The 14,039-nt window shown below is 41.6% G+C and overlaps 1 long non-coding RNA gene across 1 annotated transcript in view; it reads right to left on the bottom strand.

Annotated features, from left to right (window-relative positions):
* Positions 1 to 10,802: 10,802 nt before the first annotated feature.
* The window catches only part of LOC148775233 (uncharacterized), a 39,673-nt gene continuing 36,436 nt past the window's right edge, over positions 10,803 to 14,039 (bottom strand). Inside the window, exon 3 of the long non-coding RNA XR_016039303.1 lies at positions 10,803 to 11,344. This is a non-coding gene — a long non-coding RNA (uncharacterized LOC148775233). The remainder of the gene's footprint in view (positions 11,345 to 14,039) is intronic.

The raw sequence follows: 14,039 nt of genomic DNA, 5'->3' as shown, positions 1-14,039 counted from the left end.
TCCCATGTACAGCAAAAAAAGATGATGCTATGAAAGTGCTGCACTCAATATGCCAGAAAATTTGGAAAACTCAACAGGGGCCACAGGACTGCAAAAGGTAAGTTTTCATTCCAATCCCAAAGAAAGGCAATGCCAAAGAATGCTCAACTACTGCACAATTGCACTCATCTCACATGCTAGCAAAGTAATGCTCAAAATTCTCCAGGCCAGGCTTCAGCAATATGTGAACCGTGAACTTCCAGATGTTCAAGCAGGTTTTAGAAAAGGCAGAGGCACCAAAGATCAAATTGTCAACATCCACTGGATCATGGAGAAAGCAAGAGAGTTCCAGAAAAACATCTATTTCTGCTTCATTGACTATGCCAAAGCCTTTGACTGTGTGGATCACAATAAACTGTGGAACATTCTGAAAGAGATGGGAATACCAGACCACCTGACCTGCCTCTTGAGAAACCTATATGCAGGTCAGGAAGCAACAGTTAGAACTGGACATGGAACAACAGACTGGTTCCAAATAGGAAAAGGAGTACATCAAGGCTGTATATTGTCACCTTGCTTATTTAACTTATATGCAGAGTACATCATGAGGAATGCTGGGCTGGAAGAAGCACAAGCTGGACTCAAGATTGCCAGGAGAAATATCAATAACCTCAGATATGCAGATGAAACCACCCTTATGGCAGAAAATGAAGAGGAACTCAAAAGGCTCTTGATGAAAGTGAAAGAGGAGAGTGAAAAGTTTGGCTTGAAGCTCAACATTCAGAAAACAAATATCATGGTATCTGGTCCCATTACTTCATGGGAACTAGATGGAAAAACAGTGGAAACAGTGTCAGACTTTATTTTGGGGGGCTCCAAAATTACTGCGGATGCTGATTGCAGCCATGAAATTAAAAGACGCTTACTCCTTGGAAGGAAAGTTATGATCAACCTAGACGGCATATTAGAAAGCAGAGACATTTTTTGCCAACAAAGGTCCGTCTAGTCAAGGCTATGGTTTTTCCAGTGGTCATGTATGGATGTGAGAGTTGGACTACAAAGAAAGCTGATCACCGAAGAATTGATGCTTTTGAACTGTGGTGCTGGAGAAGACTCTTGAGAGTCCCTTGGACTGCAAGGAGATCCAACCAGTCCATTCTAAAGGAGATCAGTCCTGGGTATTCACTGGAAGGACTGATGCTAATGCTGAAACTCCAAACACTTTGGCCACCCCATGCGACGAGTTGACTCACTGGAAAAGACCCTGATGCTGGGAGGAATTGGGGTCAGGAGGAGACGGGGACGACAGAGGATGAGATGGCTGGATGGCATCACCGACTCGATGGACATGAGTTTGAGTGAACTCCGGGAGTTGGTGATGGACAGGGAGGCCTGGCGTGCTGTGATTCAAGGGTTCGCAAAGAGTCGGACATGACTGAAAGACTGAACTGAACTGTACTTACGCAAGGGAATGTCCTTGTTCTAGGAAATGCAATCTGAAATATTTAGGATAAAGGGTGATTTACAACTTGTTTTTTAAATGATTCACAAAGCGAAAAGGAATGATAAAGCAAAAGAACTGGTGTGAATAAGTGGTGAATCTGAACATGAAGTACAGAGTGTACTATTTTCACAATTTTTCTGAAAGATTGAAGTTGTATTAAAATTAAATGTAATATCTGTTGTTTTAGAAGAATTAGGAGTAGCAGAAAGGTCATAAATGATGCAGAAGCTAAGATCAAGCTCAACAATAACGATAACAACAACAAAAAAACCCACAAGACAGAAGTGAGGCTATGCTGAGGAGTTCAGAATTTTACCACAGAAAAGAAGCTGTTTCCATATAAGAGCTATGCTGTCTAAATCATGGCCTCACTAATTATGGCTTTGAAAACGGAAGATCAAGTTCCTGGCATTGTGACAGTTGAAGATTGAAGTCATCAATACAATGTTTGAAGTTTTATAAAGATGAAAAAGGTGATGCAGAGAAGTCTTTGTCTATACCCAAGTGTTGAAGTCCTCGAATAAGATGGAATATGTAAGATAATAGCAATGAAGATGGTGAGAAAGTGGTATTAAGTGAATAACACTGGAAGTTCAAAGAAAGACATTAAGAAGGGTTTATGGGGAGCACTGAGAAAGAAGCAGATAAAATGGAAGCTTCACATATAATGACTTTCCCAGGATCAACGAGAAGGAGAAAGTAGGGGGAAAGTACTCTATTTGAGAGTATGGCCAGAAAGGCAGTATCATCAGGGAAAAACATCTTTCACTTTAAAAAAAAGAAAACTGAAAGCATTCCAAGCAAATGTCAAAACTGCAGGGTTGTCTCTTCAATGAATGGTGCTAAGAAAATCGATTATCCATATTCAAAAGAATAAGTTCAACCCTTGCCGTACAACATATACAAAATCAACTCAAAATGGACCAAAGATTCAAATAAGAAAACTATTAGAGGAAAGCATAGGGGAAAATCTTCATGATATTGGATTTATCAATGATTGCTGAAACACAATACCCAAAGCATAAGCAACAAAAGAAAAAATATATAAATTGGACTCCAACAAAATTGAAGACTTATACATCAAAGGACACATTAAGGAAGTGAAAATGTCAATGCACAGAAGGAGGGAAAATATTTACAAATCATATATCTGATAAGGTCTAATATCTAGAATATGGAAAGAATTCTTACAAAAACAACGAAAAGACAATTATAAATGGTCAAAGGACTTGAATAGACATCCCTCCAAAGAAGACATACAAATAGACACCAAGCACATGAAAAGATGCTCAACATCACTAGTCACTAGGAAAATGCAAATCAAAACAAGAGACCACTTTATACCCACTGCTGCTGCTGCTGCTAAGTCGCTTCAGTCGTGTCTGATCCGTGCGACCTCATAGATGGCAGCCCACCAGGCTCCCCCGTCCCTGGGATTCTCCAGGCAAGAACACTGGAGTGGGTTGCCATTTCCTTCTCCAATGCATGAAAGTGAAAAGTGAAAGTGAAGTCGCTCAGTCATGTCCGACTCTTAGCAACCCCATGGACTGCAGCCTACCAGGCTCCTCCGTCCATGGGATTTTCCAGGCAAGAGTACTGGAGTGGGGTGCCATTGCCTTCTCTGTCATACCCACTAGGATGGCCATAATAGAAAATAGCAAATAATTGTTGGTGAGGATGTAGAGAAACTGGAACCTTCATACATTGCTTGTGGAAATGTAAAATGGTAGAGCCACTGTGGAAAACAGTTGGGCAGGTCCTCAATAAGCTAAACATAGAACTATTACAAGACTCGGCAATTTCACTCCTACATGTGCGTGTGTGTGTGTGTGTATACACAAAAGAAAGTTTGTGTGCAAATTTTCATAGCAGATCTACTCACTGTACCAAAAGGTGGAAATAACCCAAATGTCCACAACAGATGAATGGATAAACAAAGTGAGATAAATCCATACCATGGAGTATTATTTAGCTTTAAAAAGAAATGAACTACCAATACTTGCTACTTGGATAAATCTTAAAAGACTTATGTGAGGTGAAAGAGGCTTGACACCCTAAGACCACTTACTCTATGATTCCACTTGTATAGAATATCCATCCATAATAGATAAATCCATAAAGATAGAAAGCAGGTCAATGGATACCAAGGGCTAGGAGGGGAAGGGTGCAAGGACATGAAGAGTCACTACTTAACTGGTATGGTCTCTTTTTGCAGTGATAAAGAAAGTTCTAGAACTAGATTGTGAGGACAGTTGCACAATGTTATGAACATACCTAATGCACTGAATTCTACAATGTAAGTTGGTTAAAACAGTAAGCTTTCTGTTATATATACTTTATCACAATTAAAAAACTGCAGATTATTTTAGAGACTATATTAGAAGTAGCTAGACAGGTGTGAAATTCTGTGGAGCGTCTGCAGGTTGGGGAACAGATAGGAGGAATCACATGAAGACAACGAAAAGGAATTTTGAAGAGCTTTGAACATCACCTTGAAGAGTTTGAACGTTACTTTAGAATCAATAAAGAACCATTGAAGAATTTTAAGCAACATGGTTAATTGATCTGAAGAAGTTCTAAAGTTACTCTGACACTCTTTTACATGGCAGCCTGGTATGACACCTAAACATCTATCAGACATTCTCTTTTATTGATAGCTTCATTAATGAACTTGATTCAATTGTCTACCTCTCTATCCCCAGAAGCCAGGGCACAAAAGGCCTTTCCTGGTATATAATTTTCCAGTCTTCTCAAACTGTAATAAGCCGAAAGTAGCCAGACTGGTGGCCATCCCTAACAAGGTTTTAATAGGTCTCTTAGGATGCTTTTTACACAAGGATATGAATTCCTCCCGAAACAATTAGTGGCTTGAAGGCCTAGGCTATTTGAACAAACATTTCCCCTGCTTTCAGGCAGCCCCAAAGCCTCCTCCCAGCTGTGGGATAACCCTTGTGTGTCAGCACAAAAGCCGGGGCTGCTAACATTTCAGGGCAGAAAGTCAACTCCACAGCCTGCAGGTCTGGCATGTGAGGCATATAGATCTATCTTTAATCAAAACCACAGACAGTTGGCACATCGGGCATTCCAAGAATGCAGACAGGAATTCTCGATGATCCAACTCTGGCCAAAAGCTCCCATGAACACCTGACATTGAGAGACTTTGTAAAAAACCCATTCTTAACTCTTCACTCTTTGAGACACTGTTGTGTCCCAGTTAGATGAGCTCCTAAATCTCATACAGAGGCCACACGAACAAAGTTCTCCAATTATGTGCCTCTCCTGGATTTCATGGAGAAGGAAATGGCAACCCACTCCAGTATTCTTGCCTGGAGAATTCCCATGGACAGAGGAGCCTGGCAGGCTACAGTCCATGGGGTCACAAGAGTCGGACATGACTTAGTGACTAAACCACCACCTGGATTTCAAAGTATTATAGCTTCAGATTCAAATATTCAACTAAAAAATATTTTTTTCTTTTTAAAATCAACCACACAGTTGCTAGGGTTCATTCAAGATCCTTCATGAGTTGCCCATCATCACTCTAATCTTGTAGATTCAACTCGCACTCTTTCCCCACAGAACCCTAACTTGCACTCATTTATCTCTTAGTTGTGTGTCTTCTGATGTGTCAGTTACTGAGGATTCGTGGACGAGTGAAACATGGTCTCTGCCTTCATGGTATTATAGCAGCTCAAAAGAAAGACGGACACAGGGCTGTCGCAAAAACAAGGCATTTGCCACGTGTGTCTGTCCAGCACTGTTTCAGTACCTGTCAAATCTTTTTGCCAAAGACATTAGGAGCTTTACAAGACTAGAGACATCTCCCCATTCCAGGTACGACTTGATTTGGCATTGTTTCAATTACAGTGAGATGGAAACTTAAGACAATTAGACCAGGCAGGCAGGTTCTACCATCCCTTTTTGTCTGTTTACCCAGAAAACACCAGCCCTGCCCCTGCTCTGAGCCCCAACTTCAGTGTGTCTCCCCAACTTCAGTGATCCAGGATTCTTAAGGCACCTATACAACCCACAGCCAAACCTCATGGCCTTGACCAACAGATGGCTACAAAAAGTGAGGCAGTGTTACATCCTTTTAATACCACCTGGATCTCAACTGTGCTATCGAATCACAACTCTTTTACTTGTTTTGAGACATAAAGGGGCAAGTCTCTTTCTAACCTGTTATAGAATCATTAAACAACATGCAGAATTTTGGACAATTTTAATCTCAGAAATGTTTCTATGATTCACATGTTTTCTCTACTTGTGTAATATATAGAATATATTTTACAGTGACTCATTTAAGAAGAATAAACAACTAGCACAGTTTGTTAATCCTATTTCTCATGAAAAGAGAAGAAAAGAATTATAAGCTAAGTGTCACTGAATGTGTTAGCCGCCTGCAACCCCATGGATTGTAGCCCACCAGGCTCCTCTGTCCATGGAATTCTCCAGGCAAGAATACTGGAGTGGGTAGCCATTCCCCTTTCCAGGGGATCTTTCTGATCCAGGAACTGAACCCAGGCAGATTCTTTACCATTGTAGCTACCAAGAGGCAGATGATTAATTTTCTATTTTTACTTCACTGGGCCCAGGGATGCCCAGAAAGCTGGGAAACATCTCTCTCTCACCTCCCCCCTCCTGCTCTTGCAGCTGGGACACCCATTTTCTCCTGTCATCAGACATCAGAGCTCCTGATTCTTGGGTCTTTGAACTCCTGGGATTACACCAGTGCACTTACCATTCAGGTTCTCAGGCCTTATGCTCAGACTGGTAGATACATCATTGGCTCCCCTAGTTCTCAGGCCTTTAGACTTGGACTGAATTGTACCACTGGCTTTCCTGGGCCTCCGGCTTGCAGATGGCAGACTATGGGATTTAGCCTCCACACTCATGAGTCAGTTCCTATAACAAATCCCCTCAGATATATCTGTAGGTATAGATTCTATTGAAGGTGCTTCTCTGGAGAACTCTAATGCACCCTTTAAAGGGGAAATTGACTGAGGAGTTCCCATAGCATGGTGCTGAGCATATTGAGAGTTTGTGATGAGACAGTAATTTCAGTAGTAAGTGTCCTTCCATAGGAAACAGACACATACTCTTCCTTTATTCAGATCCTCCTTGAATTTTCAAATAGCACTTATTTTAGTGCCTATTAGGTCAATTTCATTTACATACAGGAATTCGACATAATCAGTGACTAAATTCTCATCAATCTCCCTCCACTTTGCAAACTAATATGAATATTTCTTTCCGGTGGGAACAAAAGGTTTACTTTATTCAGGAGGCTGGTAGCCTGGGGATATGTATCCAAAAACCAATTCTGAAGATTCTGTTCAACCAGGAAAGTGTTTAAAGGAAGACCAGTTCTGGTCTTAACACCAGTTTCTGATATATCTTAGTGAGTCATTAGCCACACAGCTTCTTGTCTATTATCTCCACTGTTTCTGCCCTGTGTGTCAAATATTCTATTTGCTAGAATAAGGTTTGAACAGAGGCAGTAATAATTGTGAAGTTTGTACGTAGACAAAAATTATTGTTGGGCACCTGTGAACCATGTGACTGAATATTCATTTTGGATTGCATTAGTGTGAGACAAAAGCCTATTCCAAGGCTATTAGAGTCTTGCTACCCAAGTAGACCAATGGAATTAAGGCAACTCAAGATCCTCTACAAAGCTTATAGAGTCAGTTCACTGTCTGCATTGCAGACTCAACTCTCACCAAGGCTAGTGCAAGGTCTAGATTCAGACGGAAGTAGTAGGAATTTTGCCTTAACTTCCAACCAAGGAGTCCTCAGTTTTGGAAATTACTGGTTCTTTATTTAAAAATGATTTGTTTTCCCTGATTCAGTTTTGTTCCTATTAACACTTACAGAAGAGGAGAGGTAGGGTCAGGATCCGAGGATACAAACAGGCTTACAATTGGCTACTTCTAAACCAACTCAATTTCACTTTCCAGGACAGTTTCTTTATGACCCCAGGGCAAAGGGTTAAAAAGAGAATCAGAGTGAACACTGAATTCTTCTATTATAATTCCTCCTCTCCCTAAACACACACACACACACACACACACAAATTCTGAAGTTGAAAAGGCAGACCCAATACAATCTAGAATATCAACACAACTTATGGGTCATCTGGTTTCAACTTCTCTCCAAAATAACAAGAGCAAGATTCTATTAAAGAAAGAAAACAAAAGAAATATGGGGAGAAGGTTAAAAGCCATATAAAATAGAAACTAAACTTAACTTCAGTTCAGTCACTCAGTCATGTCCGACTCTCCGCGACCCCATGAATCACAGCACGCCAGGCCTCCCTGTCCATCACCAACTTTCGGAGTTCACTCAAACTCATGTCCACAGAGTCAGTGATGCCAACCAGCCATCTCATTCTCTATCGTCCCCTTCTCCTCCCGCCCCCAACCTTTCCTAGCATCAGTCTTTTCCAGTGAGTCAACTCGTCGCATGAGGTGGCCAAAGCATTGCAGTTTCAGCTTTAGCATCAGTCCTTCTAATGAACACCCAGGATTGATCTCCTTTAGAATGGACTGGTTGGATCTTCTTGCAGTCCAAAGGACTCTCAAGAGTCTTCTCCAACACCACAGTTCAAAAGCATCAATTTTTCGGCGATCAGCTTTCTTCACAGTCCAACTCTCACATCCATACATGACCACGGGAAAAACCATAGCCTTGACTAGACGGACCTTTGTTGGCAAAGTAATGTCTCTGCTTTTTAATATACTTTCAAGGTTGGTCATAACTATCCTTCCAAGGAGTAAGCGTCTTTTAATTTCATGGCTGCAATCAACATCTGCAGAGATTTTGGAGCCCCCAAAAATAAAGTCTGACACTGTTTCCACTGTTTCCCCATCTACTTCTCATGAAGTGATGGGACCAGATGCCATGATCTTTGTTTTCTGAATGTTGAGCTTCGAGCCAACCTTTTCACTCTCCTCTTTCACTTTCTGGAGAAGGAAACGGTAACCCACTCCAGTATTCTTACCTGGAGAATCCCATGGACGGAGAAGCCTGGTAGGCTACAGTCCATGGGGTTGCATAGAGTCGGACACGACTGAGCGACGGAACGGAACGGAACGGAACTTTCACTTTCATCAAGAGGCTTTTTAGTTCCTCTTCACTTTCTGCCATAAGGGTGGTGTCATCTGCATGTCTGAGGTTATTGATATTTCTCCCAGCAATCTTGATTCCAGCCTGTGCTTCTTCCAGCCCAGCATTCCTCATGATGTACTCTGCATATAAGTTAAATAAGCAAGGTGACAATATACAGTCTTGACGTACTCCTTTTCCTATTTGGAACCAGTCTCTTGTTCCATGTCCAGTTCTGACTGTTGCTTCCTGACCTGCATACAGGTTTCTCAAGAGGCAGGTCAGGTGGTCTGGTATTCCAGTCTCTTTCAGAATTTTCCACAGTTTATTGTGATCCACACAGTCAAAGGCTTTGGCATAGTCAATGAAACAGAAATAGATGTTTTTCTGGAACTCTCTTGCTTTCTCCATGATCCAGCGGATGTTGGCAATTTGATCTCTGGTGCCTCTGCCTTTTCTAAAACCTGCTTGAACATCTAGGAGTTCACAGTTCACATATTGCTGAAGCCTGGCCTGGAGAATTTTGAGCATGACTTTACTAGCGTGTGAGATGAGTGCAATTGTGCAGTAGTTTGATCATTCTTTGGTATTGCCTTTCTTTGGGACTGGAATGAAGACTGACCTTTTCCAGTCCTGTGGCCACTGCTGAGTTTTCCAAATTTGCTGGCATATTGAATGAAGCACTTTCACAGTGTCATCTTTGAGGATTTGAAATAGCTCAACTGGAATTCCATCACCTCCACTAGCTTTGTTCGTAGTGATGCTTTCTAAGGCCCACTTGACTTCACATTCCAAGATGTCTGGTTCCAGGTGAGTGATCACACCATCGTGGTTATCTTCGTCATGAAGATCTTTTTTGTACAGTTCTTCTGTGTATTCTTGCCACCTCTCCTTAACATCTTCTGCTTCTGTTAGGTCCATACCATTTCTGTCCTTTATCGAGCCCATCTTTGCATGAAATGTTCCCTTGGAATCTCTAATTTTCTTGAAGAGGTCTCTTGTTTTTCCTATTCTGTTGTTTTCCTCTATTTCTTTGCATTGATCACTGAGGAAGGCTTTCTTATCTCTCCTTGCTATTCTTTGGAACTCTGCATTCAGATGCTTATATCTTTCCTTTTCTCCTTTGCTTTTCACTTCTCTTCTTTTCACAGCTATTTGTAAGGCCTCCTCAGACAGCCATTTCGCTCTTCTGCATTTCTTTTCCATGGGGATGGTTTGGTCCCTGTCTCCTGTACAATGTCACGAACCTCTGTCCAGAGTTCATCAGGCACTCTATCTATCAGATCTAGTCCCTTAAATCCATTTCTCACTTCCACTGTATAATCATAAGGGATTTGATTTAGGTCATATCTGAATGGTCTAGTGGTTTTCCCTACTTTCTTCAATTTCAGTCTGAATTTGGCAATAAGGAGTTCATGATCTGAGCCACAGTCAGCTCCTGGTCTTGTTTTTGCTAACTGTATACAGCTTCTCCATCTTTGGCTGCAAAGAATATAATCAATCTGATTTCGGTGTTGACCATCTGGTGATGTCCATGTGTAGAGTCTTCTCTTGTGTTGTTGGAAGAGGGTGTTTGCTATGACCAGTGCGTTCTCTTGGCAAAACTCTATTAGCCTTTGCCCTGCTTCATTCTGTGCTCCAAGGCCAAATTTGCCTGTTACTCCAGGTGTTTCTTGATTTCCTACTTTTGTATTCCAGTCCCCTATAATGAAAAGGACATCTTTTTTGGGTGTTAGTTCTAAAAGGTCTTGGAGGTCTTCATAGAACCGTTCAACTTCGGCTTCTTCAGCATTACTGGTTGGGGCATAGGCCTGGATTACTGTAATATTGAATGGTTTGCCTTGGAAACGAACAGAAATCATTCTGTCGTTTTTAAGATTGCATCCAAGTACTGCATTTCGGACTCTTTTGTTGACCATGATGGCTACTTCATTTCTTCTAAGGGATTCCTGCCCACAGTAGTACATATAATGGTCATCTGAGTTAAATTCACCCATTCCAGTCCATTTTAGTTCACTGATTCCTAGAATGTCTATGTTCCCTCTTGCCATCTCCTGTTTGACCACTTCCAATTTGCCTTGATTCATGGACCTAACATTCCAGGTTCCTATGTAATATTGCTCTTTACAGCACTGGACCTTGCTTCTATCACCGGTCACATCCACAACTGGGTATTGGTTTTGCTTTTGCTCCATCCCTTCATTCCTTCTAGAGTTATTTCTCTATTGATCTCCAGTAGCATACTGGGCACCTATAAACCTGGGGAATTCCTCATTCAGTATCCTATCATTTTGCCCTTTGATACTGTTCATGGGGTTCTCAAGGCAAGTATACTGAAGTAGTTTGCCATTCCCTTCTGCAGTGGACCACATTCGGCTGTGGTCCATGTGATCAGATCGGCTAGTTTCCTGTGATTATGATTTCAGTGTGTCTGCCCTCTGATGCCCCCTCGCAATACCTACCATCTTAGTTGGGTTTCTCTTACCTTGGGCGTGGGATATCTCTTCACAGCTGCTCCAAGAAAGCACAGCCGCTGCACCTTACCTTGGATGAGGGGTATCTCCTCAAGGCCGCCCCCGTGACCTTGAACGTGGAGTAGCTCCTCACGGCCCTCCTGCGCCCGTGCAGCCACCGCCTATTGGACGTGGGGTAGCTCCTCTCAGGTGCCGGCCCTGGCCTCAGGCATGGGGTAGCTCCTCAGGGACGCATCTCTCGCGTGGTCGGTTGCGCTGGGGCCGCCATCTCTCGTCTTAACTTCAGGAAAAATAAAATTTTGGTAATGAAAATTCTTAGCAAACAAAGGAAACCCATCACTGGAAACACGATAAGGAAGAGGGTCATGGCAGAGGCTGTAAAAAGGATGTATTGTTTCAATGAGAAATTAAAGATTCTCTGAGATTCAAATACATTATACAGAAGACACCAGGCTGCTGTCCCAAGGACAGCCTAGCATGGCTTTCCTTCCCTAGAGCAGGAGAGGCCACCAGGTGTCAGTGAAAGCTAGAAAATGAAATCAAGTTTGGGTGTTTTAAAAAGATAACTTGTCTAAATTTACACTAGGAGATAACATTCTGGACATGATTTAATAATAATAATGAAAAGTAATGATAATAAAGGGAATTTCAAATAAAAAATTTACCAAAAAATTTTGTTCATGAACTACCAATTTTTCTCATATTATCAGAGAACATCTATCTTAGTTAACCAATGCTGCATCAGGGGAGAAAGAAACAATGGTTCCTACTGATCAGATACACAGCAAACAGTAAATTATTTTCATAAACTTGGCCATCAGATCCATTTCCTCTTGGGATCAACACAAGCGTCCCATGAAATGGACAGCTATTGGAGGAACACAACTTTTGATTAATCCCAAGAAATTTTTACTAGCTTTCCCACTCTCCCCATGCAAATAACCTTGCTCAGATTCTTACTGGCAATTTTAGAAAAGGTTCCCCTACTTAGGGAATTGATACTGCCACAAAGAATCAAGTGAAAATAATAAATTCCCTTCACTTCAATCAGACCTAAAATTACAATACTATGCCTAGAACAGATGGGTACCTTCTAGAAAATTTCATAGTTTTCTACTATGAAGTCATTGTTTCTGGTGGGGGCCTCACCTGTACTTTCAAATTAGCCATATTCTCAAGAACTAGCTACAGCTCTTTGCCTCAAAAACAAAATTACCCTTGAAGAAATAAAAATTAATATTTTTACATTATGCTTTCCTATTGTGCAGGTATAATAATTCCATGTCCATTTTACAGATGAGGAGATCAAGGCTAAATAACTAACCTGTTTGCACATTGAATTAACTTCATCAACAAGCTCCCATTTGTAAATCTTTCTGACTCAACTCTAAGAGCAAATAAACAAAGAGCCCTATGCTACTACAACTGTTTTCAGTTTCCCAAGAAAATCACCAAATAAAGGTAGAACAATGAGACACATAGTTATCCAACAGAAAAAAAAAATTAAAACATTCAATACAGTCAACTGAAGCAAATTTTGTCAAATTCTAGGCTAAGAATATTAAACTTGTCATGAGACTGTACCATTGTAAACAAAACAGAAGTTGTATATTTGTCATATATCAGAATGGGTTGTGAGCCAAATTCACTTAATTTTTGCTTGTTAAGGCTTAATTTTATATTTTTAAATTTAAATGCGAAGAAACTAGAAGTAAAAAAGTACCAGTTATGGGGATTTAAGAAGAAGCCCTAATAATATAAACGATTTACTCTCCTGAGTTCTGAACTAACAGAGATAAACAGAAGTCAGGCAAATGAGACCACAAATGTTAGTTTGACATGAGCTGTTGGAGGCAACTCTGGCAGGAGGCAGCAAGGGTCCCTAACAATATACCCTGAACAGATCTACCTAGAAGCAGGACCCCAAAGCAAGGGTTTGACCACAAGTAACAGTTTATTTGGGAGTTAATCCAAGTACTAGAAGAGTGAGGGAATGGGGCAGGGAAGGGAAGAAAGCCAGCGAAGAGTGTGTGCTAAAGCCAGTTACCAACGTGGGCAGCCTGAGCTCAACCCAGCGGGGCATTTCTGGGAGTAAGAAGAGAACTCATCTCTGAGAATTACTCACCCCAGGGTCTACATGCCTCAACTCCCACCCAGCTTGTTGGGGAGCTGCCTCTAGGGACATCGGCTCTAGGGCACTTCCAGCTTGTCCTGTGTGTGGGCCAAACACGTCCCTATGGTGAGACACACAAACTAAGGGAGTGCAGGCATTGGTGATAAGCAACCTTCTGCCTGTTCAGGTGAAGGCTGGGAGAAGAGAGATGGGGCATCCACAGTGTCTGCTAACTCACTGAGTCATAGGCAATACACACCAACCTCACCATGGCCAAGAGCAGACCAGCCCTCAGGCTTTCCTGAGCCAAGAAGGAGAAAGGGACTGAGCCATGCATGCTTAGTTACTCACCCAAACTCACACTGGCCAAGTCACTCCTCTGCTGCAAGGAATAAATAAGGGGAGCAAAAGGACTAGGAGTGACCTCTGATGGAATTAGGGAAAAAGCCCCCCCAATAATGACAGCCCTGGATGAGATGTATAGCAGGTGAGAAGTATCAAGAAACACTACCTAGAATGTCTTCACTCATCCTTTTTAACCTGTTGTTACTAAAAAAGAAATCCCAAGTAACTCACTTTTTCTGGTTTGACTTGGGCTTCAGTGAATTATCAGTACATTGCTACATAATTTTCCAACAGTCATGTATGGATGTGAGAGTTGGACTATAAAGAAAGCTGAGCACCAAAGAATTGACGCTTTTAAACTGTGGTGTTGGAGAAGACTCTTGAGAGTCCCTTGGACTGCAAAGGGATCCAACCCGTCCATCCTAAAGGAAATCAGTCCTGGGTGTTCATTGGAAGGACGGATGTTGAAGCTGAAACTCCAATAATCCAATACTTTGGCCACCAGATGCGAATAGCT

Source organism: Moschus berezovskii, chromosome 16 (assembly GCF_049115385.1).
Source record: "Moschus berezovskii isolate FMDL1 chromosome 16, NW_MosBer_1.0, whole genome shotgun sequence".
NCBI lineage: Eukaryota > Metazoa > Chordata > Mammalia > Artiodactyla > Moschidae > Moschus > Moschus berezovskii.
The sequence above is the reverse complement of the archived record's forward strand: the minus strand, read 5'-3'. Positions and strand labels throughout refer to the sequence as shown.